General features: G+C 31.4%; 3 long non-coding RNA genes across 5 annotated transcripts; all 3 read right to left on the reverse strand.

The window, feature by feature from the left end:
- Nucleotides 1-4,284: 4,284 nt before the first annotated feature.
- Nucleotides 4,285-8,170, reverse strand: LOC129960698 (uncharacterized). Of its 2 annotated transcripts, XR_008783670.1 has the most exons (5): nucleotides 7,932-8,170; nucleotides 7,644-7,730; nucleotides 7,162-7,251; nucleotides 5,660-5,830; nucleotides 4,285-4,940 (listed from the first exon to the last, which is right to left on the reverse strand). It is a non-coding gene; the product is annotated as an uncharacterized LOC129960698 (long non-coding RNA). The 2 variants fall into 2 exon arrangements; XR_008783669.1 differs by lacking the exon at nucleotides 7,162-7,251 and having other exon boundaries at nucleotides 7,932-8,155.
- A 64-nt stretch (nucleotides 8,171-8,234) lies between these two features.
- LOC129960697 (uncharacterized) lies at nucleotides 8,235-8,967 on the reverse strand. 2 transcript variants are annotated; one of them, XR_008783668.1, is made up of 3 exons: nucleotides 8,843-8,967; nucleotides 8,594-8,735; nucleotides 8,235-8,465 (listed from the first exon to the last, which is right to left on the reverse strand). It is a non-coding gene; the product is annotated as an uncharacterized LOC129960697 (long non-coding RNA). The 2 variants fall into 2 exon arrangements; XR_008783667.1 differs by having other exon boundaries at nucleotides 8,594-8,731; nucleotides 8,843-8,962.
- A 152-nt stretch (nucleotides 8,968-9,119) lies between these two features.
- On the reverse strand, nucleotides 9,120-19,867 carry LOC129960582 (uncharacterized). Its single transcript, XR_008783633.1, has 5 exons — nucleotides 19,758-19,867; nucleotides 10,407-10,526; nucleotides 10,139-10,304; nucleotides 9,781-10,059; nucleotides 9,120-9,223 (listed from the first exon to the last, which is right to left on the reverse strand). It is a non-coding gene; the product is annotated as an uncharacterized LOC129960582 (long non-coding RNA).
- Nucleotides 19,868-20,222: the final 355 nt, after the last annotated feature.

Consider the following 20,222-nt stretch of genomic DNA (forward strand, 5'->3'; position numbering starts at 1 on the left):
GTAGGCAACATTTTCCTGGTGAAGACATTCAGAAGGCCTTTGCATGCTGGCTCCATTTTCATGCGATTCATTTATTTTATTCTTGCATTTGCAGAAGTTGATCTCAGAATGGCAAGAGATTAAATTTCAGATATTTACGTTGAGAAGTAGCTGGAAATGTTACATCCGTTTTGATAGACGTTTCCAGGTAATTGTGATTTGCAACTTTATTAGCTTATGGGAACCTGCTTTCTAGAAAAATAGAACGATTAGAGAATGTCGTTTTTTGAAATTTTAGTATTATAATTAAGAAGCCTACTATACTTGTATTTCAATATGTTGATCATCTGTAGTGAGTATTTCTCAGCATCCAATATACTTGATGTCGGTTCAGTTCATGGGGGGGGGACCAAGGAACCCTTTTTCATGGCGATTGGTATTCAGCAAAAAGGTCATTACTATAGGTCGTCAATTTTCTAACCTATGCATACTTAATGTGCACATTAGTAATGTTGCAATTTAATTATCGGATTGAATGCTTATATTCTATAATCTGGCATGATAATTGTCAAAATTCGTTTAACTTACCGTTATCTTCTATAGCATTCTGAGAAAGTTTCCTAATCGTCCAATTGCAAGTAGAGAGAATTTGTGACAAACCGAAACAGCAGTCATTCCATAGACTAAGATTGAGGGATGTGTCATTGTTCCTATTATTAGCATCTAATGTATTCGACAATAAATTCACATAATTCGACAGAAACCTTCCGGTATAAGTGAAACATTTTAAGTTTAAGGTAACTCCAAGTTTGTTATATTTACTCGCCTAATTCACCTTTTGCTTGTACCAGCTACTACTAAACAGAAAAGTCGTAATGATGCTCTCTGTTGCAGCAGATAATACCAAGTATCGCCTATGTAATTGTGGCAATGTCACCGCTAAAAGGCCGCTTCTGCTAAATATCCAGACATTACGAACACTTCTTCCGTACTCAATCAGCATATCAAAAGTATAGATTTCTACAGAATTCTGAAAACTTGGAAACGATTCAAGAAATTACGTTAATCTTTCCAATACGGCATCTATTCAAGCTATGGTGGCGAATCTTACGAAATCAATTTCGGTTAGAATTTTTGAACTATAGTTTTTAAGCCGAATTTATTCTTATGAAATCGTCTGCTCATTTTTAAGGCGACTGTTTCTATCGTTAATAAGTTAAAAAAATACAAAATTTTATAACTTATTCACTCAGTTTGTTATGAACAAGTTTACTCTTAAATAAAATATATTCAAGACAACAATATTTTCCTCAAGTTTTTTTAGCATATCTATTCCTTCTCATAATGCGTTTAGCATATCTAAATAGAAAACTATAAAGATTGATTCAAAATTGTTCAAATCGTTCAATTGAAATGAATAATTTCATTTTGAAACACTTAATTTATCCCGAATGCTTCATCCAACACATTTCTTAAAATTCAATCCTAGCTCTATTTTTGCCGATTTCTCCAGATCATTCAATTGCAATTTAAATATGTTCATATTAAAAATAAATTTGCATTTAAATTTTTTTGTTTACTTGCAACATGAAAAATAAAAACAAAATAAGTTCAAAACTAGCGAAATATTTCATCAAGTAGGCTGAACTATTTTATTAAAAAGATAGTCGCATCTTAAATATTTGTACATTTTTTTATGGCAGATTGAGATAGAATAGAGCCAGACTCTGAGATAACGGATGAATTGTTACTTCAACTATAAGAATGATGAATAGGATGATTCAATTGCATGGAATAGCAAAACATTGAGGCTGACTGGATTAAAACTTACATTATAGGCAGTAGAGGGAAATTCTCTCCGAGAGTAAAAGAAAGACCAGAAAGTGCGAATGACTTCAGAACATTTCGAAAAAATTGTATAGAAATAGGTCATGGAAATGCAATTAGTAAATTTCTGAATATTAAAAATTCCTAATTAATTTTTGAAGGAAATAAAACATTAACTTTTTAATTAAAGATTTAGAAGTTTTGAAATGAATCTATGGTTAATTCTTAATCAACTACCCTTTTTATAAGGTCTGGTTAAGCAAACGTATTCGAAGAAATTAGATATTTAAAGATTCCTATTAGACATTTCATAGAATTTAAATTTAAAAGTTGGGAAGGATTTTTTTTATTAAGCTCTACCACGAAGAAAATATAAGGAATATCACCAGTAAAGTCGCAAGAATTTTATAAAAATTTTATTTTATTCAATCCACTGAAGGATTAAGTGCTGTGTGTGTTCTTCTCATACTATAAAGAAATTTCGAATTATCCGTCGGAATCAAAATGAATTACGAAAGTTGACTAATATGATTCCAATTCAGATTGATTCTATGAAACACCGTCACAAAAAGGACCTCGACAATTAAATCTATTTAATTAAAAACTTCCTCACAGTTTCCAAAACCTATAAATTAGTGAAATTCAAATACAAAAGTGCGTTTAATATTAACAAAAGTAAAATTTTTATTATTTAAAATTCAGTTAATTTTAAAACTGAGTAGACATTCTGTTCTTCCATTATTCCCAATGGCTACTGGCGTTTTCAATTCTTAACCGATGCCCCATTGTTTCGTCCTTTTTTCCTTCCAAGACCAAAATATTCTTCACGAAGATTAATTTTCTAAGTTGCTTTCCTTTAAAATTCTAATTTCCAGAAATTAATTCAATAATTCTTACAAAATCTCGCACACAAATTTCCTACACCGCCTCCATACGACGACTCCACAGTCTCGTACACACGATTCCACATTTCTCGCACTCATTACCCACGCCACCAAACAACGACACGATTCCACAGTTCTGGCACTCATTACCCACGCCACCAAACAACGACACGATTCCACAGTTCTCCCACTCATTACCCACGCCACCAAACAACGACACGATTCCACAGTTCTCCCACTCATTACCCACGCCACCAAACAACGACACGATTCCACAGTTCTCGCACTCATTACCCACGCCACCAAACAACGACACGATTCCACAGTTCTCGCACTCATTACCCACGCCACCAAACAACGACACGATTCCACAGTTCTCGCACTCATTACCCACGCCACCAAACAACGACACGATTCCACAGTTCTCGCACTCATTACCCACGCCACCAAACAACGACACGATTCCACAGTTCTCGCACTCATTACCCACGCCACCAAACAACGACACGATTCCACAGTTCTCGCACTCGTTACCCACGCCACCAAACCCGACACGATTCCACAGCTCACGCACACCCAACAAAAAGCTCAGAATCCTCGCATTCATCACCTAAGCCACCAAACCTAACACGATTTCACATTTCTCACGCCGGCACCCCCACACAACCAGTCCTCGGCTTTCACATGCATTTCTCACTCATAATTGCATACAATATCCAATTACGCGATAAGCGATTATCAGACATTTTTGCTACCAGGCCCACACCACAACTTTTGAGTATGAGCAATTAATCCACAGCGCTTTCGCACCACATTACAATAGAGTCGGGACTAGCATTGTACTTGCCTACTATGATCTCGCACGGTTTCTGTTTCACATACAACTATCTCTTAAGTATATTGATTTAACTCCATCCATCGCATGTCAATATATATCAATGCAATATTTCCCATTCACATAATGCACCTCTCAATCTGAGGATAAAATGCATCCTACAGCCCAAGTTCGAAAAATATTTCTATGAACATTTTATGCCCAAATCGATTACATAAAATGTTCAAAAACCAAGGGTCGATATTCCTAGTTTTGATGAGATATCGAGTTAAAGCAGGCTAATAGTAATGCAGGATTTGCGATTTATTCAACAGCCATAATTTTGTAGATTCCATGCAAAAACTTCCAACATTCTGCTTAACTCACCAATTTATAAATTTAAAACATTCCCATAATCGGGACAAATACTGACAGCTGTCAAAACCGGGTCATGCACTTTGATAGCTTCGTTGGTTACAATAAAGGTGCATTCTGAAAAGGTGGATTACGTTTAATTTGTATCAAGTCTAAATACGATTTCTAAATGTGAAAGCGATATTTGGATGCACGAATCTAGTTTTATTGCATCTTTAGTTTCTATGATTTGATATTAAAAAATTACCAAAAAGTGAATACAAGATCAAATATATTTTCTCTAAATTTCAACAAATTAAGTTTATAGTTAACCTAAGGGAGCTGATTTCAAATCAGACACTGTTAAATTGAAATACACTTCGATTGAAATGTTAAATGGCTCATGTAATAGCATATCATAAAATTGGCCGTTTGGATACATAAAGATAGATATTCATTAAGTCAGCAGTAAGTATACGGCACTAGTAAAATATAGAATGTTAATATAATATAGATTTGTTCGATTAATGGGAACCAATACGTAGGACTTTAAACCATTTCACATATAAGAAGACTCACATGCACATCGAATGAATTTTTAACTCAGAGTTTACAGGCAGAATTGATAACCGAATAAAAAATTCTGAACAATTTCTCGATAAAAAATTAATTGATGAGCCAAACATTTATTTTGAATGCATAACTGCGATGCACGAAAGATACTTCGTTGAACATCAAACATTTGTAAACGAATTTCTGCATTTTTCAGAAGAGTTCTAAATAATGTTATCCATCATTTGGAGTTACAATGGAAGCAATCATTTCAAAAATATATTAGCAGCCAAAAATGTTGATTATATTAAATATCATTTCTAATGTGCAGATTTTGATAATCCAATTTTTATCATTTTAATCGATACATTTTAAACTTGGTATAAATCACAAGTTTACGATATCATAGCACCTTTTGAATCTTTGTCCATAATTTGTAAAGACTTCGGGTTCCAAGGTTACGCTTGATGAAACTTCAGAATCGTCCAGTTTTGTTGCAATCACTTCGGTCTAAACATTTTAAAAGACACCTAAAATGAGAAAAAAAAATTAAAATAGAATACATCTATCAATGATATGAAATAGTAGAGAAAAGAGCTTTAGATTCAGGAAAACAAGTTGCTCAAGAATTTTTAAAGATCATAAAATTATGAAACCATTTTTCCCACTGGATCTTGAGTGGTGCAATCTATTAACCCTTCGCTCACAATGTTTGACAAGTTCCTCTATTAACATTATTTAGAATTTAAAACAAAAATGTTCTCCAAACGGACTTTATAATAAAAAAAAAATGAAGCTTTGCATTAAAAAAAATACGATTTTAGTTATGGATTGTTATATTTTAACTTTTATTTATTATAAATTTACAAGTGAGAAATTATAGTAACAAAATAATTTTAATGGAATGCGTGATAACTAGTTATTACGCAAACGAAATATGAAAAATTACACATTTTGAATTACTAAGAGTAATATGTGATTTCTACAGAGAGAAAGTTTTATAGATTGCTCCATTCTCAAGGAGTCGATATCTATATAAAGAAGTCGATCTCCGAGTATGACAAGAATTTCAATTCCGATTGATCTTGTGCCTAATTGTAACGTAAAATGCTGCATCCATTTTAATAAAGTATTTTTTAGCTTCATTACTTTATTAGACCTTCGGGAAATTTGCTGTTTTGAACGAACAAAATAAATTTGTATCCAAATATCCATGTTGTTTTAGAAAATTTACAATTCAAAAACTTACCATGCCCTTGAATTCCTGATGTTTTGATGTCATTGACAGATAATTACGCACATTCAACATCCTTAGTGTAAATTGCCGAGGTACGCAGAACCAAGAAAACAGTTGTCCTTGTGGTGGACGAAAAGTCTTCATTCAGTAAGATGCACTTGTATAGGTCCCAAGTTATTCAATCTATGAATATAATAAAACTAATATTTTTAAGTTTAAATTACGCATGAATGAAGACAAATGATTATACCCTGTCTTCATTTCAGTATAACAATCACCAAAATTCTCGAACGCCGTTATTCGTTTCAGTACCATTCTGAGAAAATATGTCCTGATCAACAAAATTATTACAATTGACTTGTCAGGAGCTGATTAGTCACTCTACAGAGGGAAAATGGCGATTTACTTTTATGTAAATATCATTACAATGTATCGTCTACAATGTTGCTACTTTACTCTCAAATGGAGGTGAATTTGCTTTATTGAATATGAACGTTGAATTTCACTTGATTTAAAAGAATTGAATCCCAGAAGCTTTCTGCTGTTAGTAAAACCGTGTAAAGGGAAGGTAACTTCACGTTCCTATGGACATTACACAACTTGGTTAAATTCATTGTTTTGGCGTTTAAAAGTAATTTTAGAGGAGCATGTTCAAGGTAGAGAGCCCAAGTATTCCTCAAAAACTGTCCTCGTCGTCTTTGTCCATTAGTAGAAGACAACTTAAGAAACAATCGTAGTTTTTCATCTACCGCACTAAATCATATATAGTCTATACAGTTTGGGTTTCTAAACAGTGAGACGATTTGCGAGACTAAACAGTGAAAATGCGAGTATTTCTCCCGTTCTCAATCAACGTACCAGATGTTGAGATACGAATGCATTTTAAAAAGGTTTTAAAACTTAATAGATAAGAGAATTGTCAGAAGTGATGAATTTCCAAATGAGTAAGAATGCCTGCATAATAAGAAAAGAGAAATATACTAGAACTTAAACATCTCTTCAATAAAATTATTTAAAAAAATTACAGGCGAATTAAAAATTTTAATTATCCTATACATAATTTTTAAAATTTAATCTTATTCATCGTCCTAGTTAAAATTGCTGATTTTTTTAGACCCATTTAAAGAAGTTCGTGAAAGCAGAAAATATCCCATGTCCATTTTGTTTACCGAGAACGAATCTGGTTTCAAATGTAGGTAAGTAAATAAAATTGCAGTTCTTTTCAAAAGACTTGCTTTTGCTCCATAACTATATTTCTCCAACTATTGATTTAATACCCTCTCCTGTTGAATCAAGATTCGTGAATTTTATTCATGTTGTACTCAAATGTATCACTTGCATCCTTTTAATAAGTCGAATTCAAAATTTGAGCAAAATCGAGTGAAGAAAGTTGTAGACCATATCAAATTAGGGCGACCATATATTAAATCGTCTTTAATTACATTTTGAACTTGATACTCAACTACCAGGTTTTACAAACTATTAACTGGATTTTGGATATTTCTCCAATTTACTTTATAAGCTACGAATTCCAGAATACGCTTGATAAAAGGTGCAAGATGATAGTCATGTCGTTATATTCACTTCTACGTGTTAGCAGGTATCTGAAAAAATTTAATATTTCAATTAGAACAAATATGAATAGATCTATGAAGAATGATAAAATGCAAAGCGCAAAATTAAATTTTGCTTTTTAAACTTGAGAAAATAATTCTAAAATAAGAATTGGAATTAAATTACATTATTTAATCAGACAAATATGCATTCAACTCCCTAGTTAAATTAAAAAAAAAATCCACTTCTCTGCTGGTAATCACACTTACTGGTGTTTAAATATATTTTTAAAACAATTTATCTAACATGTCTTGCTGAAGTGTTGGCTTCTAAATGTTTCTTGGACTGTCCAAGTATTTATTTTAATTACAAAAGTTGAAATTAAGTCAATAATCCTCCATTTAATATTCTGTTATTCTCAATATTAAATTAAAATACTCACTGCCATCTGTCGTCAGCTGTCGTTCAAATTCAGACCATCATGTAGTGACAAAATGAAATTTCGTTTGAAAAACATTCCACTTTCATTCTGTAAGAGAGTAAGTGGAATTTTGTGGATTGTCATAGTTAGATGGTTGAAAAAAATTGTTTTGTGATCTTAATGAACTAGATCTACATCTCATTAGAACTAATATAGGATTTAAAAAAAGCTTTAAAAAAACAAACTATAAAATATTTCATTCGTTCAGTCAGAAAATAAGTTTGCCGAAAGTAAAAGAATCAAAATTACCTGGAAACATGTCTTATTTCAATACAGTAGAAAGTTCTTGGCAGGACAAAAGTTTCATTTTGAGAACGACGACTTGCAAAAAGCTTTCATATGCTGGCTGTTTCGTAGGCGATTGATTTATTTAATCCTTACTTGTACAGAATTTGACCTCCGAATGGCACGTGCTGCAGTACCACCGATTACAGCATTGAGAAATTGCTGGATATGCTGCTTCTGTTTTGATAAAGGTTTACAAATAATAATGTTCTTCCCCTTACAGATAAGGGGAAATTTGCCTTCTATAAGACAAAAAAAAAAAAGCGATTAAAGAATGTTATTTCTACAATTTTAGTATTATAAAAAAGGAACCGACTATACTTGGATTTAATATTTTGATGTCATCTGTAGCGAGTATTTCATAACATCCAGCTCAGTAGATGCCAGTTCAGAACACGTGTGGAACCGAGAAAGCAGTCTCACTTCTGGTGGAGTGTGGTAAGGCTTTATTCAGCAAGAGATGGCTATAGATCAAAACTTATTCCAATCTATACAATACTTAATATAAAAATAGAAAATCGGTTAAATTATTAATCTACATTACGAATGTATTAAGTTATTAAATAAAATGAATAATATCCTATAATCATTTTGGTATGACAATTATCAAAATTTTTGCAACTTACCGATATCGCTTCGGAATCAATGAGGAAACTTTCCAAGCCTTATTCTTGTGTTGAGAAATAGCTGGAAATATTGTTTTTGCTTTGATAGATGTTTCCAGGTAATTACGGATTGCCTCCGTATAGCTTAAGGAGAACTTTCTTTCTAAAAATAGATTTGAAAATGCTATGTCTGTTGGGCTATTTCAAGTAATTAAATAATTTTAAAATTTATTAATTATATTTGAAATAATTTAGGAACTGACTGCATACTTCCATTGCCAAAATAAGTAGTCATTTTTAGCTAGAGTTTCACCACATTCAGCATAAATGGGTTCGATTCAGGACATATGTGGATTCATGAAAGCCGTCTTACTTTAGGTGTAAATAGGAAGTCTTCACTCAGAAAAAGAGCATTCATATAAACAGTAGGTTTTCCAATTTGTACATACCTATCAAAATATAACAAAATGTGCATTAAGCAAAGTTACAATTTAATAATCAAATCCTGTATTCATTTTTGTATGGCAATTATCAATTCTTACTACTTACTAATACCATTATGAGAAAATATTTGCCATCATACAGATTGCTGATAGAGAATCTGACAGAAACTGAAGTAGTCACTCTGCAAATATGACACTTACACATCGCCTATGAAAATATAAAATTTTATATTATTAAATCAGATATACTTGCATTCAACCCAAATACAATTTTTTTTTTAAGTTAACAGCAATTTAATTCTCTATTGATAATGTAACTACTCGCAGTATTTTAAATGCATTTGTAAATCTATTTTAACATGTTATTGATATTACTAAAGTGTTATTTCCTTAATGGTAGTAAGTTTATGCAAGTGTATTTTAAAGACATAAAAGGAGGATTGATAAATTAATTCAACAATCATTGATTATACTTAGGATTACAGTACTGTTTCTCCGTCAAGCGCCGTTAAACGTCCTCCAAACAGAGAGCACTATATAGTGACAAGATGAAATTTTATTCGAAAAACATTCAATTTCCTTCTGTAAGAGTGCAAATAATGTTTTCTGGATTGAAGTATTTTGACGTTAAAAACATTGCTTTGTGATCTTAATGAACATCTCATTAGGAGTAAAAAGGCTTGAAAATTGTTTAAGAAGCAATAATAAAATGTTTCATTCTCCGAGAAAATAAATTTCCGGGAAGCGAAAGACTAACAGTATTACCTGGAAACATTTCTTGTCTTGTTTTAGCACTAAGTGGTTCGTTACTTGCCTGGCAACATTTTCCTGGGGAGGACGGCTACATGCAGAAGGCTCTCGCATGCTGGCTCCATTCTGTGGCGTCTGATTTATTCGGCCCTTTACAGAAATTGATGTCAGAATGGCCCGTTTTTCGATTCAGCCGATTCTTATGTTGAGAAAGAGATGGGAATGCTGCATATGTTTCGATAGATGTTTCTAAGTAATAATGTTTTCTCTCCTTATAACTTGCAACTCATTCGACTAGAAGAATAAATAAAATGATTACAGGATGTCGTGTTTTCGCAATTTTAGTATTATAATCAAGGAACTAAATGGATACTTAGATTTAATATTTTGATGCCATCTTTAGCGAACTTTTCACAGCATCCAGCGTAGTTCATGTCAGCTCGGAACACGAGAGAGAACCAAGGAAGCAATCTCACTTCTGCTGGCGAGTCGCAAGCCTTTAGTCGGCAAAAGGTTGTTAGTGTTCTAACCTATATATACTTAAGTGTCCACATTAGTAAGGTTACAATTATTTAATAATCACATTGAATGATTGTATTCTATATTTTGGCATGATAATTAACAAGATTCTTTTAACTTACCATTATCTATCATTCTGATGTAGTTTCTTGGTCATCCAAATTGCTAGTTGATAGAATTTGTGACAAAAACTGAAAAAAAGTCATTCCATAGACGAGGGTTGGGGGAGGGTACCATTGTTCCTATTAATAGCATCAAATACATTTAATAATGTATTCACATGATTCGACAGAAATGTTCTGGTGCAATGAAAGCAGTTTAAATTTAAGCAACTTCAAGTTCCTGCTATTTTCACCACCAGAGTTTACATTTATTCTCTTCCCAGCTACTATTAATGAACAGACAAACCAATGATGTTCTTCTGTAGCAAGGGACATACCAAGTATTTCCTATATAATTCTGACAGTTATCGTTGCCAAAGAGCCACTAGTATGGAATATCAAGAAATTACGAATATTTCTGTTATTCTCAATCATCATACCAGAAGAGCAGATTTACACTGAATTTTGAAAGATTTCAAATGAATTGAAACATCTTCATGCAGAATACAGTTATAAGATGAAAACTTCCCAAATCAATACGTGCTTCTACAATAAGTGAAATTCCCTGCTGTTAAAATTGGATATTTGATGCATGATTTCTTTTCAAGTAATCTTTACAGACCAATTTCTGTTAGAATTTAATTGAACTAAATTGTTTGGTTTTGAACTGGACTGGATTGTTTGAGTGTTTTTGAATTCCAGTTTTTACACTAATTTTATTCTTTGTCTTAATGGAACTCGCTGGTCTTTTTTGTAATAGACGACTTGGCTATCTGTGCAGAAATTTTATTTCCCAATGACTACATCTTGCTTATTATAAATACATTTGATTTTAAATTCGGCCTTTAAGATCAGTATTTCACTTTTTACATGTATACCCGATCCTTAAGATTTTATTTCATTACCATCGCTTAGAACTAAAGACAAACAAAAATCCATTTTTTTTTTAAATCGGCCCCAATTGTTTAATCTAATTCAATTACATTTGCAAAAATTCTCTAGCTCCTTTTGTCAACTTTATCCATTCATTCATTAAAAAATTTAAATTCGCATTCAATATTTCATCGTTAAAACTTCTAAGATTTGATGTATTACAATTCGAAAACGGGTTATATAGAATTAAAAATATTGTTTATAAATTCGGTACGAGTAGCAATTTAAATATTTGCTAAATGTACTAAATCACTAATTTTTTGACATAGTTACTATATCAAAAACGACTTGTATGTTTTACACCTCAAATATTCGTTTCTTATTATGGCTGATGGATTTGCGAAACTGAATCGAACTAGTCTTCAGGGAATATCAAACAAAATGTTCCTTCAACTAGGGGAATGGCAAACATATGAAAAGCCAAAACAACGAAGCAAGGCTAACTTTATTACAGGTTAGAGGAATCCATGAAATTCAAATGAAACAAATAATGATTAAAAATCACGAAGAGATTAAATATTTGGAGAAATTAAATTTGGATAAAATATGCATCATAAACACGTAACTGTAGCAGTATTGGACGACAAGAGTAGCGAGTTAGAATTCAAAAAGTAATTAAAAGTGAACATTAACACTGGGGTTCAGAGGGGATTTTGAAAATTAAATTGTTAAGAGACTGCTAATTTTTCTATTTCCATCTTCAGTAGGAGTGGTGAATGTAATGCTAAGTTAGTAATTTTCTTTTTATGAACTAGTATTTCTTATTCAGGTTCAGTCACGAAGATGATAAAATGAAACAAAAGGGGTTCTTGCCAGTCAAGCAAATTTTTTTTTATCTGAAGATGTACTTTAATTCATTCTTCCCATCATAAACTGCGAGTCGTTAAAATGCATGCCCTTTCTTTCCATATCATGAAGAAATTTAAGAATATTCTGCCATCAACATAAAATGGCATTTGATTAGACAAATCTAATCGCGAGGAATTCTATTACAAAATGAAAAGTTCAAGCTTCATTCTGGTTTGAAAGTCGAGTGCACGGTGGGAATGTGGTTACATAAACACAATTTTATCGGATAAAAATACAGAATTGGTGAGACTGCAAAAGAAAATATTCTTAAGAGATTAATAACCTCATTTTAAATCTTCGAACCGGTTAATTCCGATATATATTCTGTTTCTCATTTTACTTTTTCAATGAAACGTTTCGAACGATGTTCCTGAATTCTGACTTTCCCAGCATTAAAATATTTCCAACGAAGAAAATCGTTGTAATCAGCCTTAGATGAATGACATAAGCAATTCTTTCGCACAAAATTCTATACTTAGTTCTCTCACTTAGTATTTTACACTTCCCCCATTTTCTTTCACACTCACACACACTATCCATACAGCTATAAATCCACAATTCTCACATTTCCCACATCGCCAACATAAAAACAGTTACAATTCTCGCACCCATAAACTTATCCACGCCATCAACCCCACCACGAGTCTGCAGCTCTCTCTTTCATGCATTACCCATGCCGTCACCACCACTACGAGTCTGCAGCTCTCTCTTTCATACATTACCCACGCCGTCACCACCACTACGAATCTGCAGCTCTCTCTTTCATACATTACCCACGCCGTCACCACCACTACGAATCTGCAGCTCTCTCTTTCATACATTACCCACGCCGTCACCACCACTACGAATCTGCAGCTCTCTCTTTCATACATTACCCACGCCGTCACCACCACCACTACGAATCTGCAGCTCTCTCTTTCATACATTACCCACGCCGTCACCACCACCACTACGAATCTGCAGCTCTCTCTTTCATACATTACCCACGCCGTCACCACCACCACTACGAATCTGCAGCTCTCTCATACATTACCCACGCCGTCACCACCACCACTACGAATCTGCAGCTCTCTCTTTCATACATTACCCACGCCGTCACCACCACCACTACGAATCTGCAGCTCTCTCTTTCATACATTACCCACGCCGTCACCACCACCACTACGAATCTGCAGCTCTCTCTTTCATACATTACCCACGCCGTCACCACCACCACTACGAATCTGCAGCTTTCAGGTGTACATCACAATGGCTTAATTCAACATCGAACCAAACATCTAGTTGAAAATGGTACGCAAAAGCTCGTAAATTACGATCCTAGTGCTGTTTTCCCATTTAGAAAATGGAATGCCGAGTTGATGCAGGATAGTAGACACGCAATTTGCTCAAGAACATAACTGCTAAAATTCCTTACAATCACCTGTTACATTTTGTACAGCTTAGTCTACAAATTTATCAGTATTAAAAAATTTCCTCTAAACATCGTACCTAACAATTCAAAGACTGACAGCTCGTAATTTTGAGATGACTTTGCTTCTTTGATAATTCATTTTAACTCAACGAAAAGACAAATTAGACGTTGGATTAAGTATTATTTGTATCGGATAATGTAAAACTTGTTTCATATGAAGGATGAATTAGTGAATAGGAATTAAAAAATTGAACATTGATATTTCGATGCAAGAGGACTCGAGGGCACATTATGGGACATTTCCTTTACGTTATTACGGTTTTCTGTCTTAAATTACAATTAGATTATTCAAACTTCCTATAGCAGAAACGATACCAAATGCATTTTCTTAAATTTCAATCAATAAAGACTCGAAATTTAATGATAAGGGAATTGACTTCATAGCGGGAATGGTTTAAATAATATTAGAGCCGAAATGTTACGGTAGTTCATTAAGCAATAACATGTAAAGAATTTTCGAGTTCAATAATTAAGATAAATACTGCGAAAATGGCCATTAAATAGTACTAAGTAAAGAGTGCTGACATGCATACTAATAAATGTTAACATAATTTATGTTTAACTCAAACCGGAATGAATTACCTTAATTTTAATAGCATTAAAATTTCAAACCAAGAGAATGGCTGAAAGACATTTTAAAGCAATACATGACTAATTATTTCAAACAGCAAGGAAATTTTGTTTAGGTTAATGAGCGGCAATTTAAATATGCCTAATAGATAGCATGTATGGAATGGTTAAGTTCAATTCTTTACCTATCGTTAGTATTAAACAACTAACCAACGCCTTATAAAACGATAGAAAATTAGAATTCCAACGATACTTTCTTATATTCATTTGCCTCATCTAGAGTATTAGAGAGAAATTTACTTAAGAATTAGTCAAAAGTTAATTTCAATACTACTGTCATTTCCGAAAGCAAATCAAAAGTTTTTTTTTTTAATTTCTTGCCAATAATAATTGCTATGGTTTCATTATCATTCATATGTCATCTATAGTTTTACAAATATATTCTTAAGTATTTAACAGTTTTAAATATATATTCAAGAATTTTATTTCTCCATCTATAATGCAAAAATTTAAGACTTCATTATTTAGGTGGTTTTTCATATGCTTACCATTTACTTTGTTCGAAAAACATTTTATCTTTCATCCTAAAAAAAAATTTCTTTGATTCAAACATCAAATATATATATTTTTAGGTGCAATTCATACAGTCGCCTTTTGAAAAAGTAATTGAATCTACCAGGGGAATAAACAAAATTTTTTTTCAAGAACTTAATTTATGTAATCCGTGATTTTCCATAACAATTCGCAAGCAAAAATTTGAAAAGCAGCACGCACACTGAATGTCATGAATAAATCGATTCTATTTGAATAAATTGAAGCCATAAAAAGGCTGGATTCCGTGGAAACAAAGTATTGTAAATAAGTTAGATAGGAAACTTCAGATGAATTAGACATATCCCGAAATGAAGTGACAGAACTTTATTAAAGTTCTTAGAAGAATATTATAATCAATACTAATTAAATGAGCTAGTTCACTAATCAAATATTGGCAATGGACTTTACTTCTGAACCAAGAATATAAATAAAAAATTCCAACTTAATTTTAGATTTATTCTGAAAAATCTACCACCACGATTTAAATATTGATATTAGTAAAATGCTTTTTAATTTCTAGGGAATTTCACTTATCGCAGAGTTAACTGCCTCTACGATTTCAATTTCATAACTAGACTCAGTTTTCCATTTAAGAATTAGTAACTTATTGGAATGAAGAATCTGAACCTCTGGTTTCTGAATGAGCAAGGAAGAAGTATTCTAATCATCAAATATCCTACAGAGGTAGTTTCCGGACAGCTAGATACCACAATTATATAGACATATACCTGGTTAGTTCAATACAACAGAAGGAAATCCACATGAAAATACTTTCCTCCGTTAACCATAAGTGACATGGCTTGTAGAAATAGTGATTAGTATTACTTTTTGATGTCAGCTTGAACTGGAACAGGATTTTCAATTCCAAACTTGGAAGAATGCCACTTGCTGGAACGATGGTTTCAACTTATGCACGATTCATCACATAGCAAGTGTTGGACATAATGATGCAGATGCCGCTTCTACTTTCGAATACAAATTATCGTAAGCAGAAGAGCTGTCAAAGATTATGGTTAATCGTTGCGCAGATAATTAATGGTCAATATTTGAGTTAACACAACATTTAAAAAATGATTTAAGGAAATTTGAAAAATATTTTAATTTAATTATAAGAATATATTAAGTATCCGTATGTACAGAAGTACAAACAATTGCTTTGAATGAGAAAAATCTGGAATTTTAACAATTATGAATCATATTTAACACTAACTCTTTGCAATTTTTACGATTTTTTTTATAGTTGAGCAGCAGCTTAGATGGTAAAAGTCAAGTTTAATTTGATTTAATCTTAATTTAGTTGAATTATTTAATTTTATATTAATATTCTATTTGAAAGTAGATAACGTATCTGATAAATTTGTACTGCAATCAGAATACAAAAGCGTCATACGAGCTGATGCACCTTCCTTAACCAAGTAACTTTTGCACTAATGGAAGAATGATAAATTACGAACTAAAAATAATTTCATTAATACGGGTGATTCAACAACTACTAATTGAATTCAGAACAATTAAATATTCTATATTAGAGTAAATTCACAAAGCAAACATTAGAATGTCATGAAAATATGCAAGCATTTTATTTTACAGAAATGCTCTCGGATTACATTTTACATTGTGCCATAAAAATGTGCTTACATTAACATCTTGCTAAGTCAAGAGAAAAAAATGGTCCATTGAGATAAAAGTAACAATGCAACACAGAATGGAAATTGATACATAAACGTTTTTAAAACTTCAGCTTAATAGTCTGAAGCTAAGAAAAGCATGGGTTATTGAAATAAGAAAAGCGCATATCTTGCATTGCATTGTGGTTCTCTTATGTATTCAAAGCAATATTGTTAAACTAACATACTTTCCATAAATTGCGAGGTATAATCGTGCCATTATGCACAAAACGCAACGCTATTCAGACAAGCGATTGGACCCGTCTCTATGAAGACAAATTTTACTCTTTTTAGAGGAGCAGTCTCTGACAAATAAAGTCCCCCCTCCAAAACTTTAAATGATAAATCTGAATTTTCGGGTGTATTAAAATAATTGGAAGTTAATGCCCTCAATAATTTTAGAACATTTTGCATAAAAATACAGGAACTAAAGTATTAACTTTTCGCTTATATCAATTTTATTATGAATTTTCTTTCATTTCAGTTTTTCAAATTTAATTTTAAGAAATCATAATATTTTACACTCATTAAAAAATAAATTCTTTAAGTTCATGAAGTCATTCTCTTGTTTCCACTTTTAAATCTATAAAAATGACAAACTTTGGATAGGCATCAAAGAATAACTTTTACATTTATTGAAAACGGGCTGGTTTTTCTGTAAAATTACTGCATAGAAGGCAATGACTGAGGTAACACGACTAGACGAAGACAATACAGACGATTCAATTCCGAAATACTGTGATACAATTTTTTGAATAAAGGTTCAAAATTTTAAGAGAGTTTTTCCCAAAACAATGAGGCAAATAATCATTAGGGATTGAAAGTGTTTGAAATGAATAAAGCAAATTAAAAAATACAACTTCAGGTAGTATTTGCTAGTAATAACCGACAAGAAATATAATGAAAATAGAAAGCGACTTCAAATAAACAATTCTAAAAGGAATACATTGTAATGCAAAAAAAATATTAGGTTACCAATTCTATAAAGGAAGAATTTTTTTGGCAGAAAAGAATTTTAATGTAAAGTTCGTAATACACAATGCATTGTAAAATTTAACTTTTGAAAAGTTATGTTTACAATAAGACAAATTTGTACAATTAAATGCTTAAATTCAACTATTTTTATGCAGAGTGACTTGCAGTTTTAATTACCAAACCATTAAGATAAATCAAAAAACATTCAAGACAGTCGTAGCACACTTTTTGAAAAGGCTATATTGTTGAAATATTAAATACTTTACGTATTTCTACGTATTCTATCTTCGTCAATCTGAAAACCTGAAAGTAAACGAACTAAGTATTTTTTGGAAACACTTTATAGGAAACTTTACTTATTGGTTAGATCTACTTTTCTAAGCAAAAGAGAAGTTTTAAATTATCATAGGTTTCATTTATGAAACATTCATACACAAACTTAAAGTCCATTCTAATCAAATTATTTAAAATTTCCTCTGATGTAAAGTTTTGAAAAATAGTCAGATTTAGTAGAAGTGGCCGAACGAAATACCGTCACATCGTGACGAAATATTATAACTTGCATTCATTTTTCAATAATGAAAACATCCATTATAACTTCTTTCAACGATTCTCATAGTTTTTATTTCCATAATTATAAATGAAATTTTTTTTGAAGTTGCAATAAACCTTTTTCAAATAAGATTTCATTATCTTTTTATTACTATAAATAAATGAATTTTATGAATTCCAATTCTTAAATACTTGAACTATAAATATAGATTAATAATTATGGAGCTTTTATTGCAATGGTCATTCCGATACATTTCCCCGTCAGAATATACAATTCTTGTTATTGGACATACAGCTATGGTTTGGAACAATTACAATAAATAGAAATGACTGCCTACTAAAAAGTTTTTTTCTTTTATCAATGACAATGCCGAGTTAATTCGATATTTTCAAGTTGGGTAGTCTCAAGCAGATGAATTTGAGTTCGTCATCCTCAGATTTTCCAATATAAGAGTATCATTTTTGCTACTTTTATTGTGCAGAATAAAATACAATCATTTATAACTATCCTAATAAGTGAGTGCTATATTGAAAGTTCAGATGAACTGAAAGGCTCTTTAGCTAAATTTCAGACGTTTCTAAAATCAACATTATAACACTCAGAATGAAAGAGCAAAGAGAACGGAACTAAGCTAACATATAAATCAGATAAAGTGTTTAGAATATGTGTAATATCGATTGCCTGAAACATTAAATTTCTTTTCTTCTTGACAATTAAATAAATCTGAATCCATCATTGAAGTAATTACCCCATTAATGAAGTGCTTAGATAATAGGAAAGAAGTTTTTGAATAAACTATGGGTTATCGAGTATTGTGCATACTTTTGCTCCAGATACTGTTTTTAACCATAAATATAATTCAAAATTCTTTAAAATAGAAGCAGATGGTCACATGCAGCTATGAAAAATTTGTAGTTATGAAGTAAATTATTTGTAGTAATCAGCCACAAAACTTTGTGGTAATCTTGCTACGTAAAATAACAGTTCAATCAATAATGGTTTCATTTGTAGTTATTCAAATGTCAATCTCTGTAGACAAGAAATTGTTGCTTCCGATTTAAAGTGTTTTATGAACTATTCTCCGTTTTTGCCGAGCTTTGATAACAATAAAATCTTACGTGTCGGAAGTGAAAATTCACATTATATTCCATCAAATAGATAAAATTTTAATTTTAGAGAATTTCTGTAATATACTTCAGTACAAATTTTACTATTTTCAGCACAAAATTCTTTAAAATAAGCAGAATTCCCATGAGTTAATAAAAAAAGTGACTTTGCTTTCAGAATTGATTTTTTAATTTATTGACCAAAATATTACATTTAAAATATTTGTTTGACAATTAATTTTAATATAAAAAAATCATTCTGTTCGCTCAGCCAAAACAAAGTTCACAAAAACAAATAATTTATGTTTCAGATTTTATATTTGAATGCTTTAACAAAGAATTCCCAAAGCGGTAACAAAAACTTTTCTTTCAGAGTTAAAAATTTATTTATTCTTCTAGCGAACGAAGATGTCATGTGTATAAAATTGATCTTTCGCCAGTTACATGGATTAGGGAACACATTTAAAAAAAGAATGCCCGAGTTTAAAATAGTTGCAACATTCCGATTTTTCAAAAAAAAAAAAAAAAAAAAAAAAAGACATTTAATGTAAACGGATATTTTAGCAAGAAAAAATATTCTACAATAGACGTAAAACGACAAAACAGTTTATATTCATTATTAGACTTAAACTAATTTGAAACAACAGAACTTACCATCAAAATACTAAGAAGTTGCTTAATAACGCAAAAGATACTAAATTATAAAATATATCTATCCCAGCACAATTCAAAATATTCAAGGTTTAACAAAAATCATTTAAAAAAAATTATTCTAGCATGCAAAGAACTACAAAACGAAAACTGATCAATCTTTTGAAACTTTTAAATAGTAAAGATATTGACGTGTTTTATAAATCCTTCTCTTCTTCCAAAGATCTATGCAAGGTGGCTCTGCAGCTAGCTTGGATATTTCTTTTAAATAAAGAACAGTTTTCCAAATTTGAACCCGGAAGAAGCACGCATAAAGTATATGAATGTTGCTTAAAAACCAATAATTATTGCTATAAATTTAAAAATAAATCTGCCAGCTTTGGTTGAATATTAGGAAAATGTGATAAAAAGATTATTTATCTTTCATTCAACAAATGTCATTATTTGAGGAATTTTTACTTTAAGAAC

This window comes from Argiope bruennichi, chromosome X2 (assembly GCF_947563725.1).
Source record: "Argiope bruennichi chromosome X2, qqArgBrue1.1, whole genome shotgun sequence".
NCBI classification, from domain to species: Eukaryota; Metazoa; Arthropoda; class Arachnida; order Araneae; family Araneidae; genus Argiope; species Argiope bruennichi.